Source organism: Anguilla anguilla, chromosome 16 (assembly GCF_013347855.1).
Source record: "Anguilla anguilla isolate fAngAng1 chromosome 16, fAngAng1.pri, whole genome shotgun sequence".
Classification (NCBI taxonomy): Eukaryota; Metazoa; Chordata; class Actinopteri; order Anguilliformes; family Anguillidae; genus Anguilla; species Anguilla anguilla.
The window spans coordinates 15,771,832-15,789,079 of NC_049216.1; the positions used below are offsets into that span (position 1 = coordinate 15,771,832).

The 17,248-nt window shown below is 42.1% G+C and overlaps 1 long non-coding RNA gene across 2 annotated transcripts in view; it reads left to right on the plus strand.

The window, feature by feature from the left end:
* Positions 1 to 17,248, plus strand: part of LOC118214900 — a 181,553-nt gene that overhangs the window by 94,731 nt on the left and 69,574 nt on the right. For both annotated transcript variants that reach the window (XR_004762711.1, XR_004762710.1), the window contains exons 5-7: positions 12,781 to 12,878; positions 13,930 to 14,029; positions 14,582 to 14,685. This is a non-coding gene — a long non-coding RNA (uncharacterized LOC118214900). The remainder of the gene's footprint in view (positions 1 to 12,780; positions 12,879 to 13,929; positions 14,030 to 14,581; positions 14,686 to 17,248) is intronic.

The following is a 17,248-nucleotide window of genomic DNA, read 5'->3' on the forward strand; positions in this document are numbered from 1 at the left end:
AGCGCTCGTTGCAGCGTCGCGTCCCTTCTCGTGAAACGCAATTAAACTAAAGCGCGGGAGAGAGTAGTTATTCTCACCTTACCGCACAGACTCATTCCAAGCAGACAGCGCACAGTGCGGCCGCGTGACTACATCGCAAATCCCCGGGATTCAAATTGACAACCTCACAGAAACAGTCTGCCGTCCTCAGCGAAAAACCCGCCGCAATCAGCAAAACACCAATTAACAAATGGAATACATGTTACGCGTCAAACATTTCAGGTGACTACCGGGCACCAAGCTGTTTGCTTTTCCCCTGAAAGACCTTTAAATACCTTCACGATTCCATCAAACAGAAGCGCACTGGCTGGAAGAATTGTCGATTGCGGCGGTAAATAGCTGAGGACATTTAGAAGATATGTTTAGTGTAGTTTGACACCCCCCTGGAAAAATACATCAACTTCTTATTTGGAAACTAATTCACTCTATTTTTCACTACAGTTCACTTCAATTTGTTGAAGGACAGGCAATTTAAATGTAAATTAATACCATAATGCATTCCTCCAAAGTAACAGATTAGAAATTAAATTATTGTCATTGTTTATTTGCTTGGAAGGTAAACAAGCGTACAGGGTGCCATACAGAACTTATGGTTTCACATGTCTTTTATTTGCACAGTTCAAGGGCACATAGATAGTATTTGACCTTGGAATGAAACGTACAACCCAAATTGTTTCTTGAGTACTTCACCTCAGTAATGTAATCACTAATTCCATAAAAACCATCTTGAATCTGAAGAATGAAACATCCTTAATCCCACTAATACAGCCTGTAATAACCGAGGCAGAGCAGTGTGTGAGATGTTGTGAAATATATGTGCAGCATCCTAGTTGGGATTCCTCTGAGCAGCATTGTGAAGAATGCAGTAACTGGAATTAACCTGCAGAGCAGGTCTGGGCATAGTTTAACTGATGAAATGAGAACAGACTCTACCAGGAGGGGACCAATAGGTGCCGTGTGGCGTCCGCAAGCACATGTTTAAACGGTCCAGAAACCCCAGGGCTTTTGCTCCAGGTCCAATGGCCCGTTTGAAAGGATGATAAATCAGGTCACTTCTTTACATGAGATAATTCTTAAAAGTTAAACAGCCATAAAAGGCTAAAGAACTCTGACCTTCACAATCTAACTGAGCAAGAGAAGCCAATGATGTGTACAAGGCCCGCTCTCCGTCTGCAGATTATGATAAAATATGTCTCAGCACCGCAAAAAATAACTGTACGTCTTCCCTGACATATATAGGGCCAGTATTTCAATAAGACCCCAATTTATTTTGCACTAAAATGTTTTATTGTTCGCCATAAAGCATATGGCAAAGTAGTCAGGAGGACGGGTCCGCTCTGGCGGGGTGCGCTGGTCCCGGGTGCATTGTGCTCTGTGCCGTGGGGGGGACGGCACGCGTTTTAATACACTCTGCAAATCTTTCCCTGAAAGAGGTGGATAATCACCACATCGGGACCCGCGCGAAACCCCGCGCGCGTCTGACTCGACCTCTGCCACTCAGACTTCAGAAAAAAAGGGAGGGGGTGTTATTTTAAAATGAAAATTTAATGCATCGCATACCTTTTTATGCTTGTGTAACTTTGCAGCTGTCATATTTTGGTATTTCAAAGTTTTTGTGGGGTTTTTTTTAATGACAGAGCACTACATTTTGGAAGATCATTAAATGATCTCCAGTGAAAAGCATAACTGTGAAAAAACAGTGACGGTCAGTATAGTTTGGACAGACAGAGCCCCTATGAGAGTGAGAGAGAAAGGGATGGAGGAAATCAAACCTGTTTTAATTGTGAAAAGTGAGTCCTAGGCTTCTCTCACATGGTTACATATCTCTGAGGTTTCACATTTTGGGAGGTGACGTTTGAATCTGGAGGCCACTGAGTCTGTTTATCCCTGTACTCATGACACTCCTGGGAGAAGTGTGTACACATGCATTTGTATTATTTGTAGCACTGTTTCAGCGGTGTATTTATTTTTCCTGGTGCTTGTGTCTGATGTGCTGTCAGGGCTCTGTGGGCTGCATTGCCTGCATTAGCACCACTCATGTCCCACTCAGGGCACTGGTATCGTGGCTTTGTGTCACCCGGCTTTTCTCAGACTGTTAAATCAGCGCTCGCATTGTTAGCGTCCGACTGGCGAGAAGAGAGCCCGTAAGACAAGTATCCTTATTATATCACACGGTTGTCATAGAAACGTAGAGGCGCCATGCAATAAAATTGACACCCCAAGGCCGCGGTACCATGCTGATTGTTCGCCATATGTTCGGGATACCAAGTCAAATATACCAGTGTCTTCCCCTGGCACTGCTCAGCCCAACATTGGCTTCATTACAGTGCCCAGGCAGGCTGCGTTTCAGTTCAGTATGCGGCTGACCTATATTACGGTTCTGATAATCGCAGGACTAGCCTGGGAAGAGGCTCGCTTTGCTTACACCTGCATTTCGGTGAAAATGCTTTGCAGTGAAGATGGTTGACCATTGATTTGCCATGAGAAACTAAGGCAATGCCTACAGAGCCTACAGATGTTTTCTTGTGTGATTGATAATAATATATTATATATATAATACATGTTATATGTATAATTATGTAGTGTGCAATATATATAATATGTATATTTATATATTTAAAATATATATAAAAACTGTATAAAAGATAAATATATATATATATATATATATATATATATTTATTTATCTTTTATACAGTTTTTACAATACTGTACAATACTCTTGAAAATGAAAGCCAGTCCTTTCAGACATATGTTTATATCCTGGACAGGCACTAATCTAAAGGTAAAACAAACAGGCAGTGAAGAGAGAATTCCGCTCCATTGAGAGAGCAGAGAGAGGTTTTATTAAAGCCTTATTGCTACAAGCAAGATTCCCCATTATTATCCGGGGTCATTTACAATGCCGTAACGCATTCAGACATCGGAGGGGGGTGGGGTGGGGGTGGGGGTAATCCCGTGATAAATTCTTTGCCGTGCCCTTCAAGGTTGTCATAGCAGGTTCATAAACAGCATTTATAACAATCTAGCCTGGGGAGAAAGTGTCCAACGCTCTGTTTAGCATACAGAAAGTATTCTGACTGGATGGGCCCGGTTTGGGCCCGGGTCCAGACAGAGCCAGAGTAAATGTACCGCTGGCGTAATAAAAAAGAAAAAGTTTATTTTCGACACTCAACAAAAGTTCAGCCAGCTAGCTTCCGAGAAAATGTTTATGAAAGCAAAAGATGACGGGGAAGCGTCCGATTTAGATAAAACCTCCAAAAGCTGCATTTGTGCATCTGAGGAGTCACCAACGAGCACTCAATTTAAAGTGCCACTTGCACAATAGTACTGTTAACATTGTTTGCTGATGTAAGTTATATGCAATTGTAGTAGTATTTGGCAGTCAAACGCGAGAGACAACTTGCGATATTGGTGATTTAGGTGAGTATCCTATTAACATAGTATGGCATTGCAAACAGGCTCCTCCCCACACGCACCCCAAAGCCCCGGATTTGGCCTGGCGTTGGTGGTGGAGAGCCCCAGTTTCTGCTTGCGCCCCTCAGCAGATGCCACAGTGATAATATTTAGCGAGCCTATTCTGCCGCAAACTATACGGAAGCAGACTTCCCAGGTATGCGATTAATCATAATTAAGCCGGGTGTGACAGTAGCGCAGAGATGGCAAGAGCCCCCCCCCACCTCCTCCCCACAGTCTACTGCCTCCCTTTCTCTCTTTTTTTTTCTTTCTGCCTGACAAAAATTCCTGCAGGAATACCGTCTTGTTCCTTTTCCCCAGTGGATTGTACTGTAACTGTTATTACAGCCCTCGCACTTAAAGTGAGGGGCAGGGAGAAATCTGCGCCATGATAAATAGATATATATCTAATAAGCCAAGTGCCCACTGCCTTGCCTGTGCATTATGGGAAATTGTCAAGGGTTCTGACCTCCCGAGAAAGGGCCAAACAGCCCCGAGGACAGCGGGCTCTTATTTCTGACACTCCTCCTGTTCAGATCTATTACTGTGTGTCTCACAAGGCTAAGTACCATTTAATTTAGCTACTGTCTCGTATTTATCTTCATCCCTTGATTTATTGAATTAGTACGGCTGCATGGTGAGCACTTTGTGAGATAGAGCACGGAGGGTAAAAGCAGAGAACATCACCCGCTGCACTGAGGAAGAGCTGACAGGTGCGGGGAAAAAAAAGGTGCTGCCTCGGTTTTATGGGTTTCGAGTTTTGCCTAAATTTGAAGGTCATTCGGGCAGATCCACTGGCTGTTAAAATGTGTTACACAGTTACACACCTACACGCACACACACACACACACACATATATAGTACAGTCCATAAGTGTTTGGACAAAGTTGTTTCTAGGTGTGGAATTCACATTTGGAGTCTGTTGCTGTTGTCCCTCAACATGTGAATCACAGAAGTATCAATGCCAGTGAAGCTGGCCATCATGGGTTGAAAAAATATGAATAGATCAGAGACATAGCCAAATATTGGGTGTGTCAAAATAAGCAGTTTGACACGTTCTTAGGAGGTAAGCAATAGCAAACGATCTGGTTGACCACGGAAGACGACTGTAGTGGGTGACTGAAGAACACTTTCATTTGTGAAGAAAAACCCCTACTCAACTGTAGAACAGACCAAGAAGACTTCAGGACATAGGCATAGATGTGTCCAAGACTAAAATAAAAAAATCTACACCAGCAAAACCTCTGGTTGGTTCAAAAACCACTGAGGGTTCACCACAAGATGCAAACCACTGGTAAGCCTCAAGAACACAATGGCCAGGGTAGAGTTTAAGTACATTAAAAAAAGTACATAAAAAACTATTCTTGAACAATCTCTTACGGACTGATGAGATGAAGGTTAACCAGAACCAAAGTGATGGAAAAAGAAACGTGTGGAGACAGAAAGGAACTGTTCGTGATCCAAAGCAGACCACATCATCTGTGAAACATGGTGGAGGTAGTGCTATGGCTTGTGCGTGTATGGCTGTGACTGGAAACTGGAACTGGCTCAGTCATCTTCACTGATGACGTGACTGCTGACAGCAGCAGCAGGATGAACATCTTAACTGCACAGATCCAACCAAATACCTCAATACTCATTTGCTGGCGCTTCACCTTGCAGCAGAACAACGACTCCAAACAAATACAGGTCTGCCAGAGCATCTCTGGGGAAGATACCCAGGGTCTGCTGTTGTCTATGGGTCACAGACTTCAGACACTTATTGAATGCAAGGGATTTGCTACCAAGTACTAAATATGATGACTTCATTTAAGATTGTTAATTTGTCCAATTAAAGGGCTGTAATTTCTGAATGAATCACTATATATCCACAATCTATTGTGCTGGAGTACCGAGCCAAAACAAATAAAATTGTGTCACTGTCCAAATGCTTACAGACTGCACTGATTATATATTATATAGTTTTTATACTGTATATACATACAAACACACCTACACTATATGTACTGGATGCATGTTCCTTGGTTAATTGTGTGATTTACAGTATTTGCAGTTATTATTCTTGCTTTGCTCTTGTAATGGCATATCATAATAAGCAAATGCACAATATGCCTTTCTTTCTCCTTTCAGAAACCATTTCTTTTCTTGCGTGAAAATAATTATCATTTACTGTACACAGAATCGTTTTCTTGGATAACAATCCTGTTTAATGCGTGTCTGATTGCTTTGCAAAGAAAACAAAGGGTGAAAAAGCAATTAAGTCAAGTAATAAAAGCGTAAGTACCATAACATGCAACATTAAATGCCTATTGGAGTTCATAAATTACACCAAGCACATACTGTTTCTTTGAGATGTTGACTACAGGAAAATTTGGAAGATGCATTGATTCTCTCTACAGGAAGACACAGTCAAATTTTTTTAATCAACATGAATAACAGCATGGGTTTACAATATCTTTCCTGTATCATGCTTGTGAACTCTTGGTGATTTTTTTTTTTTTTTTTTTCTTCTTCAGATTCTGAATTCGATTTTACAATTACTGCATACACACATGCGTGTGTGTGTGTGTTTATGTTTGTGTGTGTGTATAATGTGTTTGAAGGCACGGTGTGTGTTTTCCATTCTGAACCACTTATAGTGTATGGGTTGAATTAAATCTTGGTTGGTTGAATAAGTACAACTAAGGTTAATTTGAAGGCTTTAGTGATTGTGTTCAAATGCATTGCTAATTTAGCATGGTGCTAAGCTTTCATTTTAAATATAGATGGGTTTGGTATCTGATATTCAGGCAGCTGATTTTGTGTTTCCCTGTGGTACGCCCCTTCCTCGGTCATACTACCTCGCCTTAATATTTATTATAAAACCATCTTTCTTCTTTCAACATTATACAAGAAACTGAATATTTATATTTAGAACAAAATCTGTTATCCTCTTAATCAAATTGCTTGTTTTTTATTGTCTCAAAAAACCTAACTGGGATGTTAGCAAGTTTCAGGGAGCAAGTATTGTAATAAGGCCATAAAAAAACTTAAATAAAAACATGGTGTTCCTCATTTTCCCTTCAAGGCAAAATGCTCAAGTGTCAATGATTTTTAACCACCCTTTCCCAGACAAGATGACATAATACATGTTTATGTTCATGAATGATGTTGTGCACTGTTCATTGAATGATCTTTTTTCTTCTGGTGTTTCACACAAATTTGACTTCAGACGATGATATATGTTTATTTTACCTTCTGACCGACTTTGGTTTGTGCGCCCCAAATAGTTATAGTACCCTACCAAAAGTTAAGAAGCTAAACATTTAAAAAAAAATAAAAAAAATAACCTGCTTTAGTACTGTTAAGAAAAATTCAATTTCTAATTCTAAACCTCTTTCAGTACTGTTAAGCTCATTTCTGTACTGTTAAGAAAACCCCCCAAAAGGCTTAAATACTACCCAGTGTTGATGAAAGAGACATAGTTGGATTGAATAGAGGCCTCGGTAGCCATTGTTTCAGGTAGGCTGAATAGTCTCATTTCCCTGTGTTAGAGGAATGCGGAATGGTGTTCCAGCTGCCATTTGGCATGGAGGAATGACCCCACAAATCATATAGCAAGGGTTTCAGAATACCTGTGTTTGGCAGTAAGCACGGACATTGCCAGTGGCTCTGGTCTGAGCGTGAGCAGTGTGGCTAGCAGTTGTCCTCCTCGGTATCTGTTATCAGGGACTGAGACACAAAACTGATGCGTCGGCCATGTTAAAGGTCACCGGACCGGTAGGTTTGATTAAAGGCTAGATGAAGACAAGAGAGGTGTGGGGGCAAGTTGGGCCAGCAATCTTTAAAAAAAAAAAAAACGGCTCTGCGTCTTTTTGAACCACCTCGCCTCTTTTCTTTTGACAATGAAATGAGGCACTCCATCTCGACTGTGGGAGGAAAGACAAGCGTTAATTGCCTTTTTTAGCCAAAGAGTTGGGAGGCTGGATGAAAGCGTTAGCGTACCATCTGTAGCAGCCTTGCACTGGAGGCAATAGCCCTGAGAACCTGCGTTCTGCACTGACACCACTGTGTTCCTTGCCGAGTTGTGTGATTTAAATTAGGAATAATAATCCCGCAGGTTAAATAATTTAGCCTTTTTTACTTTTTAATAGTCTGTGCAGCCAGCATACCTCCAACCGTCCCATTGGAGTCTGTATCCCAGGATAGGAGTCTCAGACACATGTTCCAATTAGGTAAAATGTTGTTGTACAAAGTGAGTAACTTCCTCCTCGAGTGTTTGTGTACCTGTGGTTATGTTCATGTGGCGGCCATTTTCACTGTCACTTTTCTTATGTTTAAAAGTGGCCATCCAAAAAGACCATCCTTCAGCGCAGTATATTCTAAAGATCTTAGTGTCATTTACTGTATTGCTGCACTGCCTTTTGGGCAAGGGGTGAATTTGTGGTCAAGTTTGCAGATTTCATTTACAGCACAGAAAGCTCTCAACCTTTATTTACTTTTTGAGAACAGTGCTTGTCTATATTCATATGACTTTTATAGCTAGAATAGTACATATTGTGGATACATATAAATTATGGCATGTTTCTAAAAGACTCTCAGTTCTTGGAAAAGCATGGAGTTGAATGCAAAATAACTGGACGGTTGACTTTCAGGCAGTGTGTTTCATTGCACAAAGTAAAAGAAATCTAAGGGTCTCCATACTCTCTGTCTTCACATGCTGATGCACAAATGAACTCATTTAGTGCATTTGTATTTCTGACTGTAGATATTGGGAAGTAAAGGCTGCAGCGAGGCATGTTTGTCTGAGTTGCGTCGTCTTTAAAGGTGCCCCACATAGCAAACAGCCACACTCTGTTTGATTTCATAAATAATTTGAGTCACCGGGGGGACACGCTTAGTTTCAGGCTCAAATATGTTGTTTACCGATGCCACATGTTAGCGGGACGGGCGCCGGGCGCCGCCACACAATAGGGGGCGCCTTTGTGTTTGCAGAAGGTGGGAATTCCACCCAGGGCTCCCCGCGCCTGGCACGGAAACAGGAGCGGCTCTTTTTCGCGGGGTGTTTGTGTGGAAGCTCGGCTCGTCCAGAACTGCTGGGGGGTGTCGGCGGTCCCAGCTGAAAGGAGAGCATCCTAGCGGCGCGCCCCCCCCCTAGCTGCGTAATGAGACGCGCTCCTTAAGAGCGAATCATCAAACGTCGAGGAGGGGGGAAATTAATCAATTTTGCAAATGTGTCTCCTCCGCACATACCCACACCTGTTCGTACTCCTGATGGTAACCTGAAACGTTCAGTTACTTAACTGGTTCAGACTCGCAATCCTCCATCCTAGTCCCACGTGTGGTGTTAGATTGATGATGGCTAAAATTATATTTCATACACTGCACACATTATTCTTGAAAATATTTATATATAGTTGTAGGTTTAAGGAATGTGAAGCTAACTAAGTCAGTTTCTGCATTCATGCATTATATTTTCTTTTTTTGTTTTGATATCTGTGTACATTTATTGTAATTCCTGGAAAGTCCAGTTTCAGTTAATGATTACAGATGACAAAAAATCTTTAACAGCAATGTAGATTGCAGGCTAAAGTGCTACATTAAAGAAATACTGAAGGAAAGAGCAGAATTTCAAAATAAACTTAAGTAGTGCAAAACAATAATAAGGGGAATAAAAGACTGAAGAAAATGTTGTTATTTTGAGTTTAATTTGATGGAAGAACATGCCCACAAATACCAAGACTAAAATAAGGAAAGTGAGTTGGTGGGCTTTACTTGCTCATAGGTTTTGTTGATAGTGGAGAGGGAGAGGAAGAGGGATGGAGGGAGCAGAGGACTACAGCAAGTGGGTATAGATGCAGAGAGAAATAGTGATGGTAGAAGAGTGTCCTCAGGTTGAGCATTCTCATCTTTAAAATAAATGTATAAATAAGGCTAAAAATTGATCTCCCCTTTCCACAGGCCAAGCTCACATATTGCCAGTATTGAGGGAACCTGTGTATCTTTATTAAATGAGAAATGTTCATCTTCATATTATAGATTTTTTTTAATTGGTTGCTGTATGGTTCAAAATAGCGATATTACATTGGCATATCATGTACATTTTTGATTTTCCTTAGTCAGATTTATGAGAAATTATCATAAAAGATATCCCCTCTGCCCATGGGCTGAGATGTCAGTGTGAAGTTTAGTTTGATGGTTTGTCCACAATTTTTCATCCATGCTGACTAAAATAGGCAAAACCCTTTGTGCAGGGTTAATAAAAAATGGAAATTTCAGAAATGTAATTCCATTACAGATTAATGCAGTATCAGTCTAATCAGGTTTGGAAAATTCAGCAATTCAGAAGTTAAATTCTACTAGCAATATTTGAAAAGCTTGAGTGTATTACAGGTCTAGAAAGATAAGTTGTCTAATGCTGAAATTGTATAGTGTTATCGATTTATTCCTACCACCATACGCACATATGCACACTCACTTAAAAAAAAAAAAAAAAAACTTGTGGAAGAACACATGGCTCGTCAGTGTTGCAGTGCTGTTGACTAAATCGCAGTATTGGTTTTGTGACAAGACAGATTGCATGTTGAAAATGGCCCTTGATGCCTCAAAATCCACAGCAATTAACGGCCTCTTGTTTATGACAGTAAACAGCAATACATCTCCTTCAGGAGGGAGGCGGTACCTGGCGTCCTCGGAGCGGAGCAGACCGCGGCGTGCGGAGGGAAAGCGCGCGCGGCGGCGGCGGCCGGCCAGCTGGAGCTGTTTTTCTTATTTACACTGCGCCAGAAATTAAACTCGGCTTACGATGTCACGTCAAAGACGTTTTTACTGTGGTGTCTGCGTTCCTGAGTGTGAGAGTGTTTTATATCGTTTCTCACCTTCTCGACATGCTGAGGTACCGGGATCCGAACAGGCCTGTGAAGGAAGGCTCCCTCTACTGGTCTGACAGTGACAGTGCGCAGAAACGTTCCTGTGTTTGGCCCAAAAGACTAAGCAAAACTCATGGATTTAATTAAAACTACCAAGTTGTTTTAATGGATAAAGGATACAGGATAACAACATAAGACAAATTGTTTTTACCCTTAAGAGGGCTTGATGGTTTTCTTTTTTATTTTTGCTCACCTGTGACCTCTGCACTTTATATTAATACAGAGTGCTTTTGATTTATGTTGGATTTTTTTGGATGTTTTGTTTTTAACTTTTTGCTTTTGATTGAATGCCACTTGTGCCTTCAGATGTTTTAACAATTTTGTTGTGATCCAGGGGTAATTTATTTATCTACCTATGTGTAGATCTGTACACAAGCTAAAAGGTGCTTTATTTTTCTTCAGTTGGTGTTGCATGGCATTTTAATTGCTGGTTCAGTTGTCATGGCGGCATCCCTATCCAGCGTTTCACAATCCTGTGTATTGCGAGGGGTGATATTAAAGGTGCAAGGAAGAGAGCTCCCTGATAGGGCTTTCATTGTATCACCTGCCTCGTGGTAGTTATAGTAGCCCTATTTCAGTCTCACTCTAAAGATAACGGGAAGACAAGCGAAAAGGAAAAGTAGTTTATATCCCCAGAGGCGCGTCGAAGAGAACGACGCTGCTTTTTGGAAGCACATATTTCTCTAGAATGTCAGTTTTAGCCTTTTGCAGACGGGCTCCTGTGGACGGGAGCTGGAGGGCGAGTCTGCGCGGGAGTGAGGAGGAAAGAGGCAGGAGTGCCACTGATGCCACGCGGTGTGTGGAGTGCGATTGTACGTGTCTTAGTGATGTGCTGTGGGAGTGGGAGTGGGTGCGCATCTTCGGAGTAGATTTTATTTTGTGTTCCTTCTTGGCAACGTAGGCGTCGGAGTGGGCGCCCGCGTTTGGACCGAAGGTCGTTTTGCGTTCTGCGTAGGCGATGTAGGTGTGGGGAATTGGTGTCTGTCTTTGGTGGAAGTGATAGATTTTGTGTTTGGTGTTTAAGATGGCAGCTGCTAAGGGAGTGGGTTCCCGCATTTATAGCCGAGATCATTTTGTGTTTGGTGTTTGTGAGACGGATGTGTTTGGGAAAGAGGTTATTTTGTATTCGGTGTTTGTGAGGTGGGTGTGCTTGTGGTTATCTGTGTTTGGAAAAGAGGTTATTTTGTGTTCCATCTTAGCAATGAATGTGTGGGAGTGGGTGTCAGTCCGGGGTCTGACGTTGCTTTTTGTTGTCGGAGAAAGAGGCCTTGCTGCTCAGAAGCTCAGAAAACTCCAATACCCAGTGAAAAAAAGGAACACACTCTACTCTGTCCTTCTCGATCCAACAAAACACCACCACCACAGGCCAGCATGGTGCCAATTAGTATGTTGCAAGCAAACATATGCCCCCACTGTAGTTTCTGATTAAAGTGCATATTGATGGTATAAATTACCTCTGAGTACAATAGATTGTTGGGCATATATATGTAAATGTTTAATTAACCCATGCCTAAATCACTGGGCTGGTTAGAAGCAGAGGTATTAATCCACTGATATCAGCAATAACCTGGGTCCTCAGCCCAAAGTGTGGCTTCTTGTGACAGATTAATTTGGGGTACTACAGCAGTTTACCTCTCCTCATTAGCATAACAGCTAACTCAATTCATTAAGGGGCTGTTCTCTGTGTTTGTGTTTTTCTGCAGTTTGGTCCTGAGAGGGTGGCAACTTTGTGTTTTCTCTATAATCTTGGACCAAGGCCTAGATCAGCAAAAGGCCTGTTCAGATTCAGTAACACAAACATGAATTATATGAATATTCTGTAAATACACAGAACTGATTCCACTGTTAATTATTTTATTTACACTGTGTTAAATTAATGGCCTCCCATTTTCACAGGGTAGAAATTTTATTTTAAAACTGAACGTTCAAAAATGGTGCAAACACAATTTTAAAAACAGGGACATTGGAAATAGAAAATAAAATATATGCTGTGTTCAAGCTTTCAAAAATCTGATAAAGATGATCACACTTTGAGACGGATGCTGGACATATCTATGCATTTTTCAATTGCATTTCAAAATGTTTAATTATGTATTTGAAATGATTATTTATGTGAAATTGGATTCTGTCTGTGTGTGTGTGTAGGGTGTGTGTGTGTGCATGTGTGTGCGAGCGTGTGTGTAGGGTGTGTGTGTGCATGCGTGTGTGTAGGGTGGTGTGTGTGCAGGGTGTGTGTGTGTGTGCGCGTGTGTGTAGGGTGTGTGTGTGTTTGTGTGTGTATGCGTGTGTATAGGGTATGATAAAGTTGCAGAGATGACCAGGCCTGGTTAAACCCTGCTGGTGTGAACGCTGTGGTTATGACGGGCTGTTTCATCAGGTGCTGCTGTGCTCTGGGTGTTTGAGCTGATCACAGAGGGAGAGCGGAGCGCGCCGGGCCTGCCCTGTCCCCGGGGAGACGTGCTGTTTGCCTCTGAGGTAAGAACAGGATGCGCGGGATTTCGAGATTAATCATCGCGCTCGGGCGCCGCACGCGTGTGTGTTTCGGGGTGGGGGCGGGAGAGGCAATTACGGTGCCCCGGCTGGCCGTCCTGTCGCAGTGACACCCTCCCCCAGGCGGCGGCAGTGAGACGGGGGCACGGGGGGGCACGGATGGGAGGGAGGGGGGGCACGCGACCCAGAGCCACACCATGAAAGGGCTGCCAGAATGCCTGCCATCCCCGGCACCTGCCCCTGTCTCTTTTGTCAACTTTCAGCTCCTTAGGCTTCTAACAGAAAGCGGCTTTGCATAGCTAAATTCTTTTTCCCCTCTTTGTTTAATTAATTAAACATTGAATGAAAACAAGATAAGCAGTTTTTATTTATTTTTTATTTAACAATTCTGCATGCTTGCTTGTTTACTTCAATGGACATTTATTCTTGGCAGGATTTTGTTGAATTCAGTTTTTGTTCTTATTTTATTCATTTTTTACTTTTATCGGAGCAGTGAAGGAAACTAACTGTAACTAGCTGAATATAATAATATATAATTTTATTTTAGAATGTTGGTATATAAATTTTTATTTTGTATGCCACCTCCACCTTGTTGTCTGGAAAATAACAAATATATAGTACATTACGTGGGTGTCTGGATGCATTGTCCTTAATATTATTAGGATTTCTCCTGCTGTCAGTTTTTTTCTTCTTCTTTCTGGTAAACCACAGTAAAGTAGTAATAAAGTTTGTTTTTCTTTTCTCAGGTAGAAGAAAACATGCCACAAAGAAATTCTCAAGTCTGTTCTTTACTTGTTGTTTTATATTGGAATAATCCAAGACCTGCCTCTCAGATTGCAAAATAGCGATCGTTATTTTTGAAAACAGACATCAGTTTTGTTGCTTTAAATATTTGCAGTCTCGTTGTTAATGGGCAAATACCCTATTGACACTTCACACGAAATGAAATCCGCATGAATATTTAATGGCCTTTAATATAAAGACTCTAAAGACTTGTGTATGCACCGTACAACAATGCTGTTGTTTGTTCCCCCAGGAGACACCGACATTAAAGCTAACCTCTCCGCTGCTGTTTGTGCGCGCGGCTGTTCATTACCAGCACTCTTGAGGTGGGGAATGGAAGGATCCAGCACGAGGTAGAGCAAATAAACACCATAGCAACAATATCTCTCCTGGATACATAATATTCGAGAATGGGGAGTGGGTAAAATTAATGCTGGCACATTTTGGAAGTGGAAAACAAATTGCATTTTATTTGTATTGAAGTAACGCATCATCTGATATTGTGCGGTGCGAGTTAGCACTGCCTTTCCTCTGTTTATTCAGAGTCAATTTATGTTTATGTGATAAACACATTCTTCTTTTGTATCTAAATTTGAATTCGAGACAGGAACTAAAACTATTTTCTCTCTACCTTTGAATATATTGAATTATCCCTACAGCCCACCATCAATCCTTATTTTCTTGGGTGAAAATTTTAACATAATACAGAAGGTATAATTTATGGGCAGAATTAATTATTCTGATAATGAATTCAATTTTGTTCCGTTTGTTTTTAGACTTCTATAAAAACATTGTTTTACAGTTTTGCATTAATATCTCTCCTCATTTTTAATATTTTTCGACCTTGAAACGTACATGATTTGGTACACGAAGGATATCGCACTGAACCCAGCTTTCCTCTCTAGATTTCGTGGTGAATTTGCGAGAAGAATTGGAAAGCTGTCAGAGGACGACGAAGAAACCCGAAGAGACTGCTCTGAGTTACGCGCTCTTCAAAACTCTCTCGGAAGTGAGTGATTTTCTTTCTTTCTTTTTAAAGTCTTTCTCCTTCCTACTCCTGCGCTCGTCTCCTCTCAGAATAATTCCTCCAGCCTACAGCGATCAATTTGTGAGTGACTTTTTAAGCGCGCGTCCGACCGATCCTGACGGGAAACAAGGAGAATCTCTCTCTCTCTCTCTCCCTCTCTCTCTCTTTCTCTCTCAACGGGGGAAAGTGACAGGCTGCTTAATTGGGACTAATCAACTGGCAACTCAGGTTGAGTGGCACTGGAGTGATCTGAAGAGAAATGGCATTGACCCAAAGAACTAGGAACCGCCTTGGGCCGCACTGATACCGCCTCATCTTCCGCCACGCCACACGCCGCCTCGTAGCATATTTAAATTCAACTACTGCAGCAGCTACTTTCCAATTCTTGGGTCAAGAACAAAAAAAAAAAAAAAAAAAAAACGAAGACAGAGAGAGAGAGAGAGAGAGAGAGAAAACTCAGATAATCAAAAAGGATACAGAGACAGTAAAAAGAGCACTGCTTGACAATTTTCCCACCGCACATTAAAAAAGAGCGGTCTTGTTCAGAGAAGTGCGCTACATTATTCCTTTTTATTATTTCACTTACAGCTATTGCTTTGAATTACAGAGGAATCTTTGTTAAGAGTAAGGGGGAGGAATCAAAAATTCATCAGAAGGAGTTGTGGAGAGGGTGAGGAGAATGTATTTTGTGCTGGAACCAACATTTGCGAAAGTTCCAGCTCCTTAAGCAATTATTAGCGGTGATAGTTTGACATGCTCAAGAGTTGTCAACAACTGGCTTTAAACAAAGTACAAAGCAGAAATAAACAGTGCCCCGGGCGAAATTAACTTGGGGACGTGCAGCTCCATGAATTATACATGCTATCCGTTTCAGCAGCGCGTGGTTATATCGGGAGGCCCTCTTCCACTGAATGCCATAGTATCAGCGTGTCTATATGTAAAGCAGCAGTAGAGATTGCTAGCATGGAAAGAAAGAGGGGTAAAAAAATGACACGTTACTGTATAAATGGGTTGTATCATTTTCAGTGACACCTAATGAACAACATCGTCCCTCGGGGCCTCATTGTCATTTGGTCTTTTCTTTTCATTTGTTTTCCAAGCTCAATTAACTAGTGTTCACCCAGAAATTAATTCTGTTCCCAAAGCTCCCTTTTTAATCCAGCTAATTAGCCAACTGCTTAAGACATAAAAGAAAAGTTTTCTCTCTTTAATCTCTTATTCCCTTCTAGTTCTTAGAAACAAAAACGAGGACCGTGTCGGAGAGCTTATTTTCTCAGTGAAAAATTGTAGCTGAAAGCATTCGGCAAAATTTTTATTTTTCTAGATCGATCTGTGCATGGGGTGAAGTCTTTGTTGTTTATTATTTATTTATAGGAAAATGGAAAACGAAATTTGTGCTCTTTGCGACCACACGCGCACGCAATCAAAACCCGGTAATAAAACTAGTAAAGCTCAAACCCCTTCAAGGATGTGTTTTGAGTGATGAGTTCTGTGTTAATCCCGGTAGGGCTTCCCTGCAGCGCATTATGGCTGATCAGACCGGTGCCAGGTTAATGCATGCAACAGAGAAACGCGCAGTGTGACAATTCAAGTTCGGTGTGACAACCGATGTGCTCGGCATCAGAAGCCTAACGGCTAAAAAGAAAGGAGCGCGCGATCCGTGGCTCATCTGCATGAGATATAGACAACGTATGGTAATTCCACATTTTTCATTATTCAATTTTTGCGCACATTTCGGTGTGTAGGTTGCATTGCGTCCCAGCGGAAGTTATGGATAATGTCCTCATATGAATGAATAATGCAGGGTTCATGCGTGCTGGCAGTGCCGTCCTGCTCACATGGCATCTGTTAAACTTTGGCCTCCGATGCTAGGAATGAAGCAGCGGACGGAAAATGTGGCAGGTCCATAACATGGGCACCCAGTCTTCAAGATGGCGGTTGCTACCGTGTCCCCTCCAATGCCACCGTTACGTGTGGTGGATATATGAAATATGTGGAGTGGGCTGTGTGCGGCAGTCCCCTGTCCCTCCGCCTCCGTGTGTAAAGTTCCTCTTAGGCTGCTCATAAAGGCACATCGCCTCAGTGTGGTGCTGTTCTCCTCTGGGTTCGGCCTCCAGGGCCAGATTTGCTTTTCCCCAGCTGAGGTGCTGATGGCTGGTTATGATTAAGACTGCATGATGGCCTAATCCGGGCTGGGACAGACCCCCCTGGAGGAGGATCTGCCTTTTCTTTCCTTTAATTGCTGCTCCCTTGAGCTCACCTCTAACCTGTGAGAACTTTGCTCGCTGATCTCCCTCCCCGCTTACGGGGTCTTAGAAAATTGGCTCTGGAAGCGGCTGGCACAGGTAAAGCCTGTTTTTGTTTTGTTTTGTTTTGATCTGCCGTATACTGAATAAACAGCAGCCGCTGGTTTGAATGGGGTCACATTGTGTCCGTGTTTCGGCCTGAGAGGATTCACCACATCCGCAGAGGGCTTCCTCTGCTTTTCATACGGAGGAAATCGAGCATCTGCTCGCAATGTAGGGCAGCGGAAGCCAGGGCAGTT